This window comes from Eretmochelys imbricata, chromosome 2 (assembly GCF_965152235.1).
Source record: "Eretmochelys imbricata isolate rEreImb1 chromosome 2, rEreImb1.hap1, whole genome shotgun sequence".
NCBI classification, from domain to species: domain Eukaryota; kingdom Metazoa; phylum Chordata; order Testudines; family Cheloniidae; genus Eretmochelys; species Eretmochelys imbricata.
Window position 1 is genome coordinate 270,660,461 of NC_135573.1, and position 15,712 is coordinate 270,676,172.

Below are 15,712 nucleotides of genomic sequence, written 5' to 3' on the forward strand. Positions count from 1 at the left end.
CCGCTGCTGCTAGCCGAGGTTTGTAGCTACTAAGGTCAATGCCCAGCCCCTGCTGCCCAAACTATAGCCATGTTTTGGAAACAGTGGGTGAAGGGGCAGAAAATCATAGAAGATTAGAGTTAGAAGAGACCTCAGGAGGTCATCTAGTCCAACCCCCTAGTCAAAGCAGGACCAACAAGGCAGGGAGAGCACAGACATTATTTTTTGCACAATCACTATTGTTTGTGGTCCAAGCAGTTGAAATGAAAACTACTGCCATCTCCCCTAGGTGAATCTATCTGATATCAGGCTCCTGAGGGTAACAGAGGTAGCAAGGGAACAGACGGGGTCTTTATGCTGCAATGCTGTGTACTGCAATGATGCCAGCCAAATTAACACTGGAGTAGCATGTGGAATTGTCCTACCGTGGTGGAAGAAATAAAGCAGCCCTTCCCAGAAACCTTCTGCAACAGATTGCAGAGTACCTGAAAGTTACTGGAGAAACCAGAAAGTTTCCTGGAGATTTCTATGGAGGATTCCCAGCCCATCCCTGTGTACATAAATAGTCTTTTTTGTGGGGCATCCTCTGTGTAGTTGGTGTGGCTACTGGTAAGCATATAGCTGCTCTACCTCACCTTGTTAATTTTAATAAAAAATAGAATATAAGAACACATGACCCCAAAATATTACTTGAAATTGAATACTCACCAGAGGTGTTTTCCCCAGCATCACGCTTGGCCACGATGCTGTTCTGTGACTGGCTGCACTGCCCCGAGAGGATGGATTCCCACTCACCTGTCTCCCATTCTCCTCCTCCTCTTCCTTGTCCAAGACCACCACCTCCCTGTTGCCTGTGCTGACCCAGGACTCCTCCTCCTCACCTGTATCCACGCTGCTCTTGCGGGTTGGGGAACCGGGATCGCCACTGAGAATCACATGCAGCTCCTTGTCTGCAGTGTTCAGTGCTTCTTGGCAGTTAATAGCCCTAGCACCTCTGGGCTTGCTGCATCAGTTATGAATGAAAAAGAATTGCTTGAGCCTTGGCACCTCTTTCATTACAAATTAAGCACTGGTGATGCTGCACCAGAGTGACTGTTTGCCTCCCTTACCTTCTGGTATGCCTGCCACAGTTTCTTGATTTTCATGCGGGACTGCTGCATGTCCCTAGTGTAGTCCTTTGCCCCCATTCCCCGTGTGATTGGCTTGTAGATGTGTACGTTTCTATGGCTGGATTGGAGCTGTGCCTGCCCCGCCTCTTCTCCTCACAGATGAAGAAGATCCACCACCTCCTGTGTACTCCAGTCTGGAGCGCCTTTGGAGCACAGAGCCGTCATGATCAGCTAGGCAGGCAAGCTCTTCCCACCGAAAAAGCAGGAAATAGACATTCAAAAGTTCCCGGTCCTTTAACAGGGGAGGGGCTATTTCCTGTGTACCTGCCTGTTGTGCAGCAGAGTTAAAAATGCTTACCAGAGCGGTTAGAGCAGAGCATTGTGGGACTCCTGAAAGCCAGTTGGTCGATGTAAGCAACACAGTGTCTGCATTGCCTCTACGTTGACCTAACAACATCTAATTATGCGCTATGCCTCTTGTAGAGGTGGAGTAATTAAGTTAACATAGTAGGTGAGTTACATCAATGGAAGGGACCTAGTAGTGTAGAGACATTTATTATTAGGTCGACATAACGCAGCCTACATCGACCTTGCTGTGTAGTGCAAACCAGGCCTTAGTCAATGGAGGAGAGGGCAGGAAGAGGAAGAGAAGTCATGGAAGGACTGACTAGTAGGGCAGGGAGTAGGTGGGCAATGTTGATAGAAATGGGACAGGGGTTGGAGAGGAGGAACTCAGTGATGGAAAGATCGGAGAAGGAGCAGTGCTGGCTGAAAGCCGGATCAGATGGATGGGAGAGCTGACCCATTGGTTGCAGGTCAGATAAGTTGGTGAGGACAAATAGGTGGAAGGCAAAAGAATCAGATGAGTCATAAACAGGGAAGTAAAAAAAGAATAGAACTTTGGCAAGCTTTTCTCCAGGTCCCCAGCTCCCAATGTCTCCCGTGACTGGAATAATAGTTAAATTTAATAATTAAGTAAATTCATTAGTTAATACCTTTAGCATCCTAGCTTTAGTAAGTTCTTTTAACACTTTAGGTTTAGTAAACATTCTATGTTATGCCACTTTACACCGAGTGTCTCGTTCCCTAGGTTTAGCTAAATCCCTCAACAAACTAGAGTTAATAAGATAGCACCCTGGGATTCATATCATACAAACCACAGGTTTGTATATATTCAGATTTCTCATATATTTCCTTATCTGCTCCCCATCAGTAACTATTTTATAAGGTTTCAGAGTAGCAGCCGTGTTAGTCTGTATTCGCAAAAAGAAAAGGAGTACTTGTGGCACCTAAGCGACTAACAGATTTATTTGAGCATAAGCTTTCATGAGCTACAGCTCACTTCATCGGATGCATTCCGATGAAGTGAGCTGTAGCTCATGAAAGCTTATGCTCAAATAAATTTGTTAGTCTTTAAGGTGCCACAAGTACTCCTTTTCTTTTATAAAGATTTTCTTTTTAATTGTCCAAACTTCCAGTCTTTAATCAGTATTTTACAATAAAAATAAAGACTGAAAGTTTGGACAATTAAAAAGAAAATCTTTATAAAAGAAAAGGAGTACTTGTGGCACCTTAGAGACTAACAGATTTATTTGAGCATAAGCTTTCATGAGCTACAGCTCACTTCATCGGAATGCATCCGATGAAGTGAGCTGTAGCTCATGAAAGCTTATGCTCAAATAAATCTGTTAGTCTCTAAGGTGCCACAAGTACTCCTTTTCTTTTATAAAGATTTTCTTTTTAATTGTCCAAACTTCCAGTCTTTATTTTTATTGTAAAATACTGATTAAAAGAGATTCAACAGCTCAAGAATTTTGGAATCATATTAATCACTCCCTGAATTTAAGACCTCCCCAATTGGTCTCTTCCATTTTAGGTTTAGAAGTGCCCTTCTTATTCCTGTAGCTATTTTGGCACCATTAACCCCTTGTGCCATTTTGCTGTGTTATCTTTTCTCTGCATACTTATCTGGCAGAATATTCCTCTTTGGTTACCTCCTCACTTCTCCATTTCTAGTACAGATTTTCCCTTTTACACTCAATCGCTTGTGGAGTAAGAGAGGCCTTTTCCCCTTGCATTCTTTTTCAGAAGAGTCAATAGATGTAGCTTCTTAATCATTTAGGATTTTGCTATATGGATTTTAACATTTCTTTCCGTTGCACTTTGCTCATTAGATCTCTTAATTCCTCAGGATTTGCTTCCTTGAAATGTGATCCCCTCATACTCCTGCATTGGGTGAAATCCCACTTACTCTTTCAAACATCAGTTCCAAGCTTCTCTGTTCTTCACTTAATTAATCAGTTCCTTGCGCTCAGTGAGAAGCAGATCCTGGGTCAGATCCTTAGCCCCTGCTAAAGCTCCAGAAACCAACCCTATAAGGGCTCTAGACTTCCCTGGTGTGATGGTGGCTTGGGCTGCCATAAAGCCATCTACACCAGCTTTGTACTAGTCCCTCTTGAACTATCCCCCAGTGCAGGAGGTGTGATGGAGCTGACTAGGGTGAGGAGTGGGTCTAGCAGACTGCTCTAGCCAGTACAAGGTAGAACAGCCCTGTGGGGACTTAGAATCTCCATCCCTCCCCAGATGTGCCCCCAGGGCACAGTGTCATCTGGCTATCAGTTTGCTTGTGATATTGCTAATGATAATCTCAGCTTGTCAAGATCCAAGGAGACCATGAACTTGCCTCACATTTTATAGAGCTTTAGTGTATTTGTCCTCCTTTGAGGCCAGTTTCTTCCATGGCTTCTAGTTTTACAGCCAGCCTCCAGGATGCAGTTCCTCAGCAAAAATACAGTAATTCTGCAGTAGGGCTGTTTCACTAGTGAATTCCTGCTGGTGGATCACAGGCTGCAGACCCCAGAGGCAGAAAATCCCTGAGAATAGGGATCATTGCTGTGCCTGCCACCCACAAACTGTACTGCACATGCAGCTGGCTGGCATACCCCACAGAAAGGGCCCAGCTAGCTGGGGAGGAAGTGTGGTCCTTTGCTTAGGCAACCTCTGCCAGCCAGTCAGCAAGTCTCCTGAGGAGCCCTGGCTAAATTAAATCTGATTAAATCAGTGCCTTCCCCTGCAGATGATTTGCCACCTTGGATACAGCTATTCCCATAGATGGAGGAGGAGAAGAAACCCCACACCAAGACCTATAGAGCTGAGTCAAGCCCTTAGTGTCAATAAGATTTCCTTTATGTAACTGTGGAGGAGACTGTCATGCCTTATTAATAATCTCAGATGACACATTTATAACTAGAATTAAGCCTTCCCATATTATGGAGCCAGTTTGGATGTGGCATGTGGGAACTGGGGAATTTCTTTGAGGAATGAAGCATGCTGGCTGCATCTGGGTAGTTCAGATCCCTCATGAGGATATTGTTTCTTTGGTTTCAAGTTACACATTGGGTGTAAGCTGGTCAGAAAACAGGTGTAAAAGGGGTAAAATTGTTTAAGTTGCTCTAATTTGGCATTCAGTGGGTGTCCAATATCCGTAGTACAAGTGTGGTCATGCTGACTGGGGTTGTCCATTGATTGTACTCCCTCCATCTGTTTATATGCTTGTTGTCTCTTGTCTGAGGGTGTGTTTACACTGACAAAAAAGTATGTTCTTTACTTGGGTTAGCTAACTCAAGTTAAAATACTAGTGAAGACACAGAAACTCTGCTTTTAACTTGAATTAGCAGTACAAACTAAAGCCTGTAAAGCAGCATGAAGTTAAAAGCCGAGTTGCTGTGTTTTCACTGCTGTTTTAACCTGAAGTAGATAAATTGAGTCAGCTAAACCAAATAAAGGACCCCTGCCTTTTGCTTCCCCCTCAGTGTAAACATACTCTCTGATTGTAAGCTTTACCAGGAAAGGATCATCTTTGTGCTACATATCTGTACAGCACCTAGCACAGTGGGCAGCTGATCCATGGCTGGGGTCTTTAAGCCTGACTGTAATATCAGTAATAAATACAAATGGTAAAAATGTCACTCATAGTATGGTGTAAGATGCAGCACATTCCCCTCCTGTCCTCAAACATACACACACTTTCTCTCTCCCTCTCCCTCCCCACTACATCTTCGTGGCCTTCCTGCTACATCCCCCTTACTCTCTCAGCAGATGCAACCAATACTGTTTTTACCCCTTACACACATTGTGTGGTCCTTTTGCACCCAAAATGTAACTTGTGCCATCATTTCTGTCCCCACTGATTTAGATCTGTTGTTCTGGGTGCCTCCCAGCTCCCCTGACATGGTATGTTTGTATATACAGTCCAAAACCTCATTGGCCTGTCCAGCAGACATGTCACATTTTAGTCTCCTGGTCAATTCACTGTCCACTTCCACCTTTGGTCTCTCAGCCATTCTTGCTCCCCAGCTTTGTATCACCCACTGCATTACTTGTGTGTTTTCCAACCTGAATCCTGTGTCTTATATATTCACATTCCTTTGGATTATTTCTCTGTCCTCCCTTGCAATGTGACCCTCTCCAAATTAGTATAATTTGAGGATTTAATTAACGTGCCATTTATTCCCCTCTTTCAGATCATTAATGAAGATGGTAAATGAGACTGGATGTAAACCCCATCCCCGCAGACCCCATTATACACTTACCCCCAACTTGATACATTGACATTTGATTACAGACCTTCAGTTAGTTTTCACTCCACCTGATAGTGTTATATTCTAGTTGAATTCATGCTGAGAACGTGTGAGGTACGGTATCAAATGTTTTACTAAAATGTATTTAAATTACATTAGACACTAATGGCCATCCCAAGGGCCGGTAATTTCCAAAGGGTCATTGTTGTTTGTTCCAGGCCTCATTTGCTGTAATTATGGATTGTTAAGGCTGTAAGAAAATGACAGGCCATGGTTTTGTTGCACAAACCTTGACTTTCAACACACACTGCAACTTTTTCGCAATGCCAGTCAGTCAAATTTGGCCCTGCTACCCTGGCTGGGCCAAAGTTGAGTGAGTGGCATTGCAACCTGGTGCACATGGTGGGGTCAGTGGTGCAGTTGGATGAAGAGGTTGCCATGGCTGGGGACTTGAGTGGTTAGGGCCAGGCTTCCCTAGAGAGCTTATCCTGCTTACTGCCCTGGCTCTGTGCTGACCACTGCTGCCTGCCTTAGATCCTGCTGGTGCTGGCCTCACGCCATCCAAGTGCAGTTTCGCTTCTGCCAAGTGCTGCAGACCAGACCTGCCAAGCAGCAGCGGCTTCTGTGTGGCTTTGAAGAGTTCACCTTCTGTGGCTGCCCAGCCATGCTTGAGGACAAGCTTGGAGAGGCCCTGGTGAGTGGTGCTGGGTGGGGACTGGGGCTTGTGCCTCCTTCTGGGTCTGGGACTGAGACGGGGAGCCGAAGCAGTGCTGGACCCCCACCGGGCCTCCACTTGTCTCTGAACGGAGGGCTCATTTTCCCCCACCCCCACCCCAGCATGAGAATTAGAGGAATGGGGGTGGGTATCCAGCTCCTTTTGGAGGGTACAGGACTCAGATGCCAACTCAGCAAAACAAGGGTTTAGGCACTGCAGCCCCCACACCTCTGTCCTAAAGACCTTCAATGTCTAAAATATTTTATTTCAAATGAAAATGTGCCAAACAGCAATAAGCAGAGACTTTTGAATTACACAGATGCTCTAGTAATCTATTTGCATGTTTTTTGTGGTTTTTCATTTCTGTTTTTGAACAAATGCTGTGAATCCATTTTTGTTTGTTTATGGTACTTGAACTGACTGCATGAAAACGCCAACTAATAAACTGTTACAAATTTGAACCAAACATTGACAATTTTCTTAGTCTTATGTGTTGTTTGAGCTTGTCTTTTTTTTAATTTTTTTCATTTATTTTTTTTCATCCTCCTCTGTGTAATTGTACTTATTCTGCAAAATCATAGAATCATAGAATATCAGAGTTGGAAGGGACCTCAGGAGGTCATCTAGTCCAACCCCCTGCTCAAAGCAGGACCAATCCCCAATTAAATCATCCCAGCCAGGGCTTTGTAAAGCCTGACCTTAAAAACTTCTAAGGAAGGAGATTCTACCACCTCCCTAGGTAACGCATTCCAGTGTTTCACCACCCTCCTAGTGAAAAAGTTTTTCCTAATATCCAACCTAAACCTCCCCCACTGCAACTTGAGACAATTACTCCTTGTCCTGTACTCTTCTACCACTGAGAATAGTCTAGAACCATCCTCTCTGGAACCACCTCTCAGGTAGTTGAAAGCAGCTATCAAATCCCCCCTCATTCTTCTCTTCTGCAGACTAAACAATCCCCGTTCCCTCAGCCTCTCCTCATAAGTCATGTGTTCTAGACCCCTAATCATTTTTGTTGCCCTTCGCTGGACTCTCTCCAATTTATCCACATCCTTCTTGTAGTGTGGGGCCCAAAACTGGACACAGTACTCCAGATGAGGCCTCACCAATGTCGAATAGAGGGGGATGATCACGTCCCTCGATCTGCTCACTATGCCCCTACTTATACATCCCAAAATGCCATTGGCCTTCTTGGCAACAAGGGCACACTGCTGACTCATATCCAGCTTCTCGTCCACTGTCACCCCTAGGTCCTTTTCCACAGAACTGCTGCCTAGCCATTCGGTCCCTAGTCTGTAGCTGTGCATTGGGTTCTTCCATCCTAAGTGCAGGACCCTGCACTTATCCTTATTGAACCTCATCAGATTTCTTTTGGCCCAATCCTCCAATTTGTCTAGGTCCCTCTGTATCCTATCCCTGCCCTACAGCGTATCTACCACTCCTCCCAGTTTAGTATCATCCGCAAATTTGCTGAGAGTGCAATCCACACCATCGTCCAGATCATTTATGAAGATATTGAACAAAACCGGCCCCAGGACCGACCCCTGGGGCACTCCACTTGACACCGGCTGCCAACTAGACATGGAGCCATTGATCACTACCCGTTGAGCCCGACAATGTAGCCAACTTTCTACCCACCTTGTAGTGCATTCATCCAGCCCATACTTCTTTAACTTGCTGACAAGAATACTGTGGGAAATGAAGCATTTAAAAAAAAAGGCATTAAAGATAGTCTGGTAAACTTGTTCTTTCTGACCCCCAATATTGCTTATTGCTCAAAATTACATTATGTTCAGCAGTGTGCCGTTCTTGCCAAGAAGGCTAACAGCATATTGGGCTGTATTTGTAGGAGCGTTGCCAGCAGATCGAGGGAAGTGATTATTCCCCTCTATTCGGCACTGGTGAGGCCACACCTGGAGTATGGCATCCAGTTTTGGGCCCCCCACTACAGAAGGGATATGGACAAATTGTAGAGAGTGCAGCGGAGGGCAACGAAAACGATTAGGGGGCTGGGGCACGTGGCTTGCGGGGAGAGGCTGAGGGAACTCCAGTGGCGCAATGTGTTAGTGCACAGTGCTGACAGAGCAGTGCTGTGTGGAGTATTGCTGAAGCTGTGAGTTCAGACCTCACCTGGAGCACTGGTTTTCTTTAATCTCGGGGGAGGGGTAGCTCAGTGGTTTGAACATTGGCCTGCGAAACCCAGGGTTGTGAGTTCAATCCTTGAGGGGGCCATTTAGGGATCTGGGGCAAAAATTGGGGATTGGTCCTGCTTTGAGCAGGGGGTTGGACTAGATGACCTCCTGAGGTCCCTTCCAACCCTGATATTCTATGAACTGGGGTTATTTAGTCTGCAGAAGAGAAGAATGAGGGGGGATTTGATAGCAGCTTTCAATTACCTGAAGGGGGGTTCCAAAGCGGATGGAGCTCTGCTGTTCTCAGTGGTGGCAGATGACAGAACAAGAAGCAATGGTCTCAAGTTGCAGTGTGGGAGATCTAGGTTGGATATTAGGAAACACTGTTTCACTAGGAGGGTGGTGAAGCACTGGAATGGGTTCCCTAGGGAGGTGGTGGTATTTCCATCATTAGAGGTTTTTAAGGCCCGGTTTGACAAAGCCTTGGCTGGGATGATTCATTTGGTGTTGGTCCTGCTTTGAGCAGGAGATTGGACTAGATGACCTCCTGAGGTCTCTTCCAACCCTAATATGCTGTGATTCTATGATCTGTAGTGATTTTTTTCTCCTTAATATTTATTCCATTTTACAAGGGATAGGAAGTGGATTTATCAAACAGTTATTGCCAAGATTTTTCTCCTTTGTTTGGAGATGTACTTTTCTCCAGTCTTCTAGTGCTCCCTCGCTAGTGCTTTCCATGACTGTTTCTTGCTTCGTCCCTACTGGTGCATGTTAATACTTCTTCCAGTCAGACTCTGCAGTGATTTTTACACAATGACACCTTAAGTTATAGGCATAATTGGGAATAATGTATATTTCCCATTTTAAAAGAAGAATAAAATAAAAAGTGTTACTGTAATCTGATGTTCCACTGCTATAGCCAAGCACCACCCTTTTTATTTAACACCTGTGTTGCAGCAGTGAATAAGGAACTCAACCAGGTCAGGACCCTGTTGTGGCAGTTGCTGTACAAACATACAGTAAATGAATGACAGTCCCTGCCCCAACAAATTTACAATCTAAAAGACAAGGCCTAAAAGGGGAATGAGACAAACAGTACTGCGCAGAATCCTCTGTCTTGCATAATTTTGTATTTTCCCAGGTAAAATAAATTTTGCCTAAGTGCTGCAGTTCCTCCTTTTGCTCACCAGAGGCTGCTGTGGTGCCAGAATAGCCAGCTGCAGGAACACAGCCAGCTGTTCTGGCACCACAGCGGCCTCTGGTGGGAAAAAGGTGAAACTGCAGCACTTCTGGGGCAGAATGTATTTTCTATGCCCAGCGCTGCAGAATTCCCCCAGGAATTCATCACAGCACCCTGCCCGCAGAGCCAGGTTAGGACACACAGTGGGGCACACAGGGCACATCTCCCCCCCAAGCCCTCCCCCCATAGCACCAACACCCTCTAGGTTCACTCCTAGGCTCCTTCCCTCTCCCTCAACTTCTCCATTACCCCTGACTCCCCCAAGCCTTTGCACTGCTTCCTGACAGGTGCAGGAAATACAGTTCTGTATTGTAATGTAAATGCATTACTCAAAGTTCTATATTAATATGCCTAGTAAGGAATCTATTTATTTGTTTAAAAAAAATTACCAGAATCTTTTTTTTGGTCTGTATTGTTACAGACATATTTGCTGACTGATATTGAACTATATTACCAAAATAAGTGAAACTGGCATGATTATATTGTGCTATTTTAACAAATAAAATATGTGGAATTTTGCAGAAATTTCAAATACTGAATTTTTATTTTTTTGGTGCAGACTTCCCCCTGGAGTAAAACAGGCAGACTAGGGTAGCATATGATAGGATATGTGAAATTGTTAGCCAGTCACTATTAGTGATCACACACTGGCCACTCTGCTTATATGCTGTTTTTATCCTCTGTCTTCAGTCTAATGTCACACTGAGATATTTTGGGATGGGATGGGATTGTCTCTTATCTTCTAGCCACAGAAGTCTATGCATGTGCAGTTCTGCTTAGGCCTTTCAATTGTTTAGACGGAATGCTGACACAATAGTTCCGGTAGAGTTTGGTTTTAGCTGCCAGGATAAGAAATATTCTTCCATAGTTTTAAGGTTCTTGGTTAGGCTGTATTCTATGATAGATTCTCTGCCTGTGCACTCAAAACAATGTCATCAACAATGCATAGACACATTTCTATGATGAAGTCTGGGGAAGGTTGCTTGTGTGAAATATTAAACAGGATCAGCGCTAGGACAGGTCCCTGTGATAAGCAATCATTCAGAGTGTGTGGCCTGCTGACCTCATTATCAAGGAAAATGCAAAACCTATGATTGATTATAGTGAAAGTTTCTTACAGATTTTTACTTAAAGCAGGACTAAAATATCTGCTTTGCAATTTAAATGTTGCATTTCTTCTCAAATTTGACACAGTTTTACAGAGAGCAATGGAATATTGTGTATTGTTTTAGAAAAAGGTTTTGTAACTTTTGCAAAGGAAATACTTTAAAAATGCTCCTTTTTAAATTTTGCTGTTTTATTCACATTTTTTTGGATTCCTCTATTGTAAAACATAAATTTACACAAGCTTAAGATTTCACCAAGTAACTCATCTTTACAATATCTCAGGCACAGGCTAAGGTGTGGAACCTGAAATATTAAAGTTATAAAACAATTGCTATAATTTACTGTAAGCAAAGGAACCTATAGGTCATGAAAAGTGTTATTGATGCCACGCTCTGGTACAGATCATGAGACTGCTGAGAGTGTCCTTTTTGGGGATGGGGGTGTGATGTTATCTGATTAAAATATGACCATATAGATCATTGTTGCAACCACTGTTATATATTTGCAGCAAATCTTGTACAAAGGTTGTCAAGTGAGGTGTCTATGAAAAGGTTATGATTTTGCTGTGTGTATGCATGTATCATTTTTGTATTTGAAGTTATAAGTATTGGCCCTCAACCTGGATTTCAAATGTTTGCTTCTGGGGTACCACCCACAAGGTAGCTAGCCAGCACATGTTGGAGGGACTATTCAAATTAAGTGGCTCATGAAGAAACACTTGGTTGACAATGGACCATGGGAGACGCCCATCTACGCTGTGTCATGTTAAACGTTCTGTCTGGGGTGTAGGTAAGGGCTTTCTGCAATGACTGAGTGAAATTGGGCATGAACATGTGACTCCAAACTCCATCTTGTTGCTGTAATTTTCCACAGTAAGAACAATGGGATGCCCTCCACATGGCAGAAGCTATAAAAGGCCCTGGAAACACTTCCATTTTGTCTTCAATCCTGCTTCTTACCTCTGGAAGAACTTTGCTACAAACTGAAGCTCTGAACAAAGGACTGAATGACCCATCCAAGCTGTGGATGTATTCCAGAGACTTGACTTAAGCCAGCAGTTTATTCCAGCACTGCTACAAGCCTGAACCAAGAACTTTGCAATTACTGTATGTATTTGACTCTTTTAACCAATTTTCTCTTTCTTTCTCTCTTTCTCTCTCTCTCTCCCCTCTCTCCCTTCCTCAGAGTTTACATATTAAAGGATTGGCATCAACGTGATTATTGGGTAAGATCTAAGGTATATATTGACCTGGGTTGGGGGCTGCTCCTTTGGGATCAGAAGAACCTTTCATTTGATGAGACTGGTTGTAAAGAACCACTCATCTCTGAATCCAGTGTTTTTCGTGGTTATATAAGAACTGGAATGCCCAAGGAAACTGCTTTTATGACTTCTTGTTAGCCAGTGTGGTGAAACAGGAGTTTACTTTTGTGGCTGGTTTCGTATATATCATAAAAGAATAACCACCAGTTTTCGGTTGTGTTTGCCCTATTTCTCAGTAGTTTGTCCTGAATTTGGCATCCTTAGTTGTGACCCACTAAGGCACGGTTACAGGAGGAGGAACCAGGAATGTGGGGGAGCAGGAGGGCTTACCAGAAGTATGGAGTAGGCATTGCGGGCAGGGAGGCGTGAGCAGCCATCTTGGTGGTGGGTGAATGGGGAAGGGAAGGGAAGGGGAGTGTTAACCCTTTCCTTCCTTCTCTACCTGACCTGCTGTAGTTTGCTGGAATTGGGAGGGTTACTTCGCTTTAAGTCATAGCAGGAATGCTGCAATGGTTCTCTTTCTCCACAGCCTGATGAATAACTGGTCCTTGCAAGTCTGCCATCCCTAGGGATCAGTCTGCAGCTGCAGATACTGCTGGTGTTTGGGGAAAGAGCAAGTGCAGCAGGAGGAAGTAGGGGCAGGGCAGCACAAGAAATGTCTTGCCGTCTCTGCCTGATGAACCCGTGCCTCAAGTGAACCCAAGCCATTGCAAATCCATCAGGTGAAGAAGGCAAAGACGAGCTACTTTTCCCTTATTTTGTCTTCCTGCTTGCACCCCACCAGAATCTCCTTGCTCCCATGTCTCGCTCATTCTTACTTGTCCCCCACAGCCCAATTTGCTCATCTCCCATGCCCTCTCCATGGCTCTAACTCTTTGATACCCCATAGCCTCATATCACTTCTTGCTCTCCCAAAACCCTGCACCCTTCTGTCCCCATAAGTCCCATAACTCTTCTCACCCAGTAGCTATATTGATGATCCTCTGCTGCCCTTCTCTCGAGCATGACCATCACAGCCAGCATTCTTCCCTGCCCCAATCCTTGCTGTCATCTCTTGCTTCCCAATATTCCTTATACTACTTCTTCCAGCACTAGCTCCCACTTCTTAGAATCACAGGGAGACTCCCACACAAAAACTTTAGAGCTGTTTGCTCAAGTGCGTTTCTTATCCATGCAGTCACTAGAAATAATTAAACTCCTTGGTGAAGTCTACATTAACATCCAGAACAAGTTCAGCTCACATGCCTTGTCATCCCTATACACGTGGACTCTTTACCTCTTTACCGTAGTAGACTTCCTTTTGCTTCTCACAATGCACATGTCCAATTCCTCTAAATCACACTCAAACGTACAAGTTTTCATAGATTCCAAAGCATCATCTAGTCTGACGTCCTGCATAACACAGGCCATAGAACACCCCCAAAATAATTCCTTTTGAACTAGACTATATTTTAAAAAAAAAAATCTTGATTTTAAAAATGTAAGTGATGGAGAGTCCACCACAATCCTTGGTAAATTGTTCATTAGTCAATTACCTTCATAGTTAAAAATTTACGCCTTTTTTCTAGTCTCAATTTGTCTAGCTTCAACTTCTAAAGCGATTGGATCATGTTAGACCTTTCTCTACGAGAGGTCATTATCAAATATTTGTTCCCCATGTAAGTGCTTAAAGACTGTGATCTAGTCACCTTTTAACCTTCTTTGTTAGACACAAGGAGCTCAATCTATGTAGCTTATCACTGTAAGGCAGGTTTTTCAATCCTTTAATCATTCTCCTTTCTTTTTTATGAACACACTTCAATTTATCAACATCATTCTTGAATTGTGGACACCAGAACGGGACATAATATTCCAGCAGCGGTCGCATCCGTGCCAAATAAAGAGGTAAAAACCTCTCCGTTCCTACCTGAGGTACCTCTGTTTATGCATCCAACGATTGCATTTGCTCATTTGGCCACAGCTTTCCTTTTGGAACTCATGTTCAGCTGATTATCCACCTCTCATTCCCCCCACCCCCCAAACACTTTTTCAGAATTCCTACTGCTTCTGCAAGTGCTGCTGGTGGTGGTGCGGACTGACTGCCTCTCCACTTCCTTTTCAGTGCCACATGGTCTGAAACAGAACCCTTCTGTTCCTGGAGCTGATCCACCTACATCAAACCTGTAAATATTATAAACTGTAAATATTGTGTATAAAATTTCTTATTTTATTAGACAGATATCAGGGACATGCCTCCGGAGCCCCCCACTTCCTGGTATGGGAGTCCAATTATGCCTGGGATTCTGGGCTTCAAGAACTGCCTCTCCTGTCCCTGTTCTTTTCCGGTCAGCAAAGAGCACTGCAGGTTCCTTTACTGCCTTGGGAGAGAAGGTCATATCTCTGCTAAGTGCAGTATCGGTCACTTCTTTCTGACTTGAACCCATCAAGCCCAGGAGTTCAGACTTAAGAAACACCTCATGAAGCAGGCTATGAGGACCCTGTTGGATCTGGGCTGGGGAGACCCCACCTGTACAGTGGGCTTGAGGCATCAAGGACAGCAGTGCCAAGTATTACACACCAGACACAGGTGCAGGCAAAGGTAGAGCCAAGGGCTCCTTTTCTCAGACTTCATGCTAAGGCAAGAAACCCTCTCTATACCTGAGAGAAAATTCCCCCTCCAGATCCACTTCTAAGAGGAGGGCTGATTCACTTATACTGTTGAGGTTGGGTGACTCTCAGAGGCTCGAAAACCCATTGATATCGTGGTACTGGCCCACAGGCTGAAAAGACTGATCGCCTCCACTTTGGCATCATAGGTGGTAGTGGGACTGTTACACCTGGGGTTATTTGAACCCAAAACTATAGTAACTAATTCTTGCTTTCCAGGTGGTGGCAGGAAATAAATCTGTGGGGACACAGCTCCTCTGTCCAATAAATGATTGGTACAAGAGTGTTTCCACTTAGTTTTAAGCACACACACACACACATGCAACAGCAATAGTCTAGAGCACCCCAGATATAGTTACCCGAAGTCTGAGGTGGTGTCGAGTGGGCAACAGGAGGTTTTTGGTGATCAGCCATCCTTCCAGTTGCTGGGGAGTAAGATGTCAGTCTGCTAGCTCTTAGAAATCCTCCTCAATCTGCTTCAAATTGGACATTTTCAACCTCTAATAAGCTAACAATTTTCCTAGCAACAGCAAAAACCTCATAATGCTACTTATCAGAAAAGCAACTCCAAGTCATAACAGAAAGAGACACAGATCCAAACTCAGTTATCCACATGTTTTAATTTTAATAAATCCATACACCGCTGCAGCTGTGCAGCTATTTGTATGGTTTACTTAGGCAAAGGCCAAATTATTTCTAGCTATATGGTATTTTCATTTTCAACTATTGGTGGTGGAGTACACAAAATGGCTACAGTTATGTCAACTCCAGCTTATGTCATGTCCAGTTCTCTTGTAACAGGCCCATCAGTACTGAGTAAAAAGAAGCATGAGCTTAGACTGGCGAAAGACAGATGACCATCCCATACACAGTCGTCACTGGCACACACTTTGAGCTGACGCCAAAGGTTCACAGGGAGAAGACTCACGGTGGCAAATACAGT

At 44.1% G+C, this 15,712-nt stretch overlaps 1 protein-coding gene and 1 long non-coding RNA gene across 2 annotated transcripts in view; both read left to right on the forward strand.

Moving 5' to 3' along the window:
• The window catches only part of LOC144260807 (uncharacterized), a 43,768-nt gene extending 31,485 nt beyond the window's left edge, over nt 1-12,283 (forward strand). Inside the window, exon 4 of the long non-coding RNA XR_013345050.1 lies at nt 11,736-12,283. This is a non-coding gene — a long non-coding RNA (uncharacterized LOC144260807). The remainder of the gene's footprint in view (nt 1-11,735) is intronic.
• Nucleotides 12,284-14,222: 1,939 nt separating this feature from the next.
• LOC144260808 (zinc finger and SCAN domain-containing protein 32-like) overlaps nt 14,223-15,712 on the forward strand; it is a 34,106-nt gene continuing 32,616 nt past the window's right edge. Inside the window, exon 1 of the mRNA XM_077809553.1 lies at nt 14,223-14,301. The gene's annotated coding sequence lies outside the window, so the exon portion shown is untranslated. The remainder of the gene's footprint in view (nt 14,302-15,712) is intronic.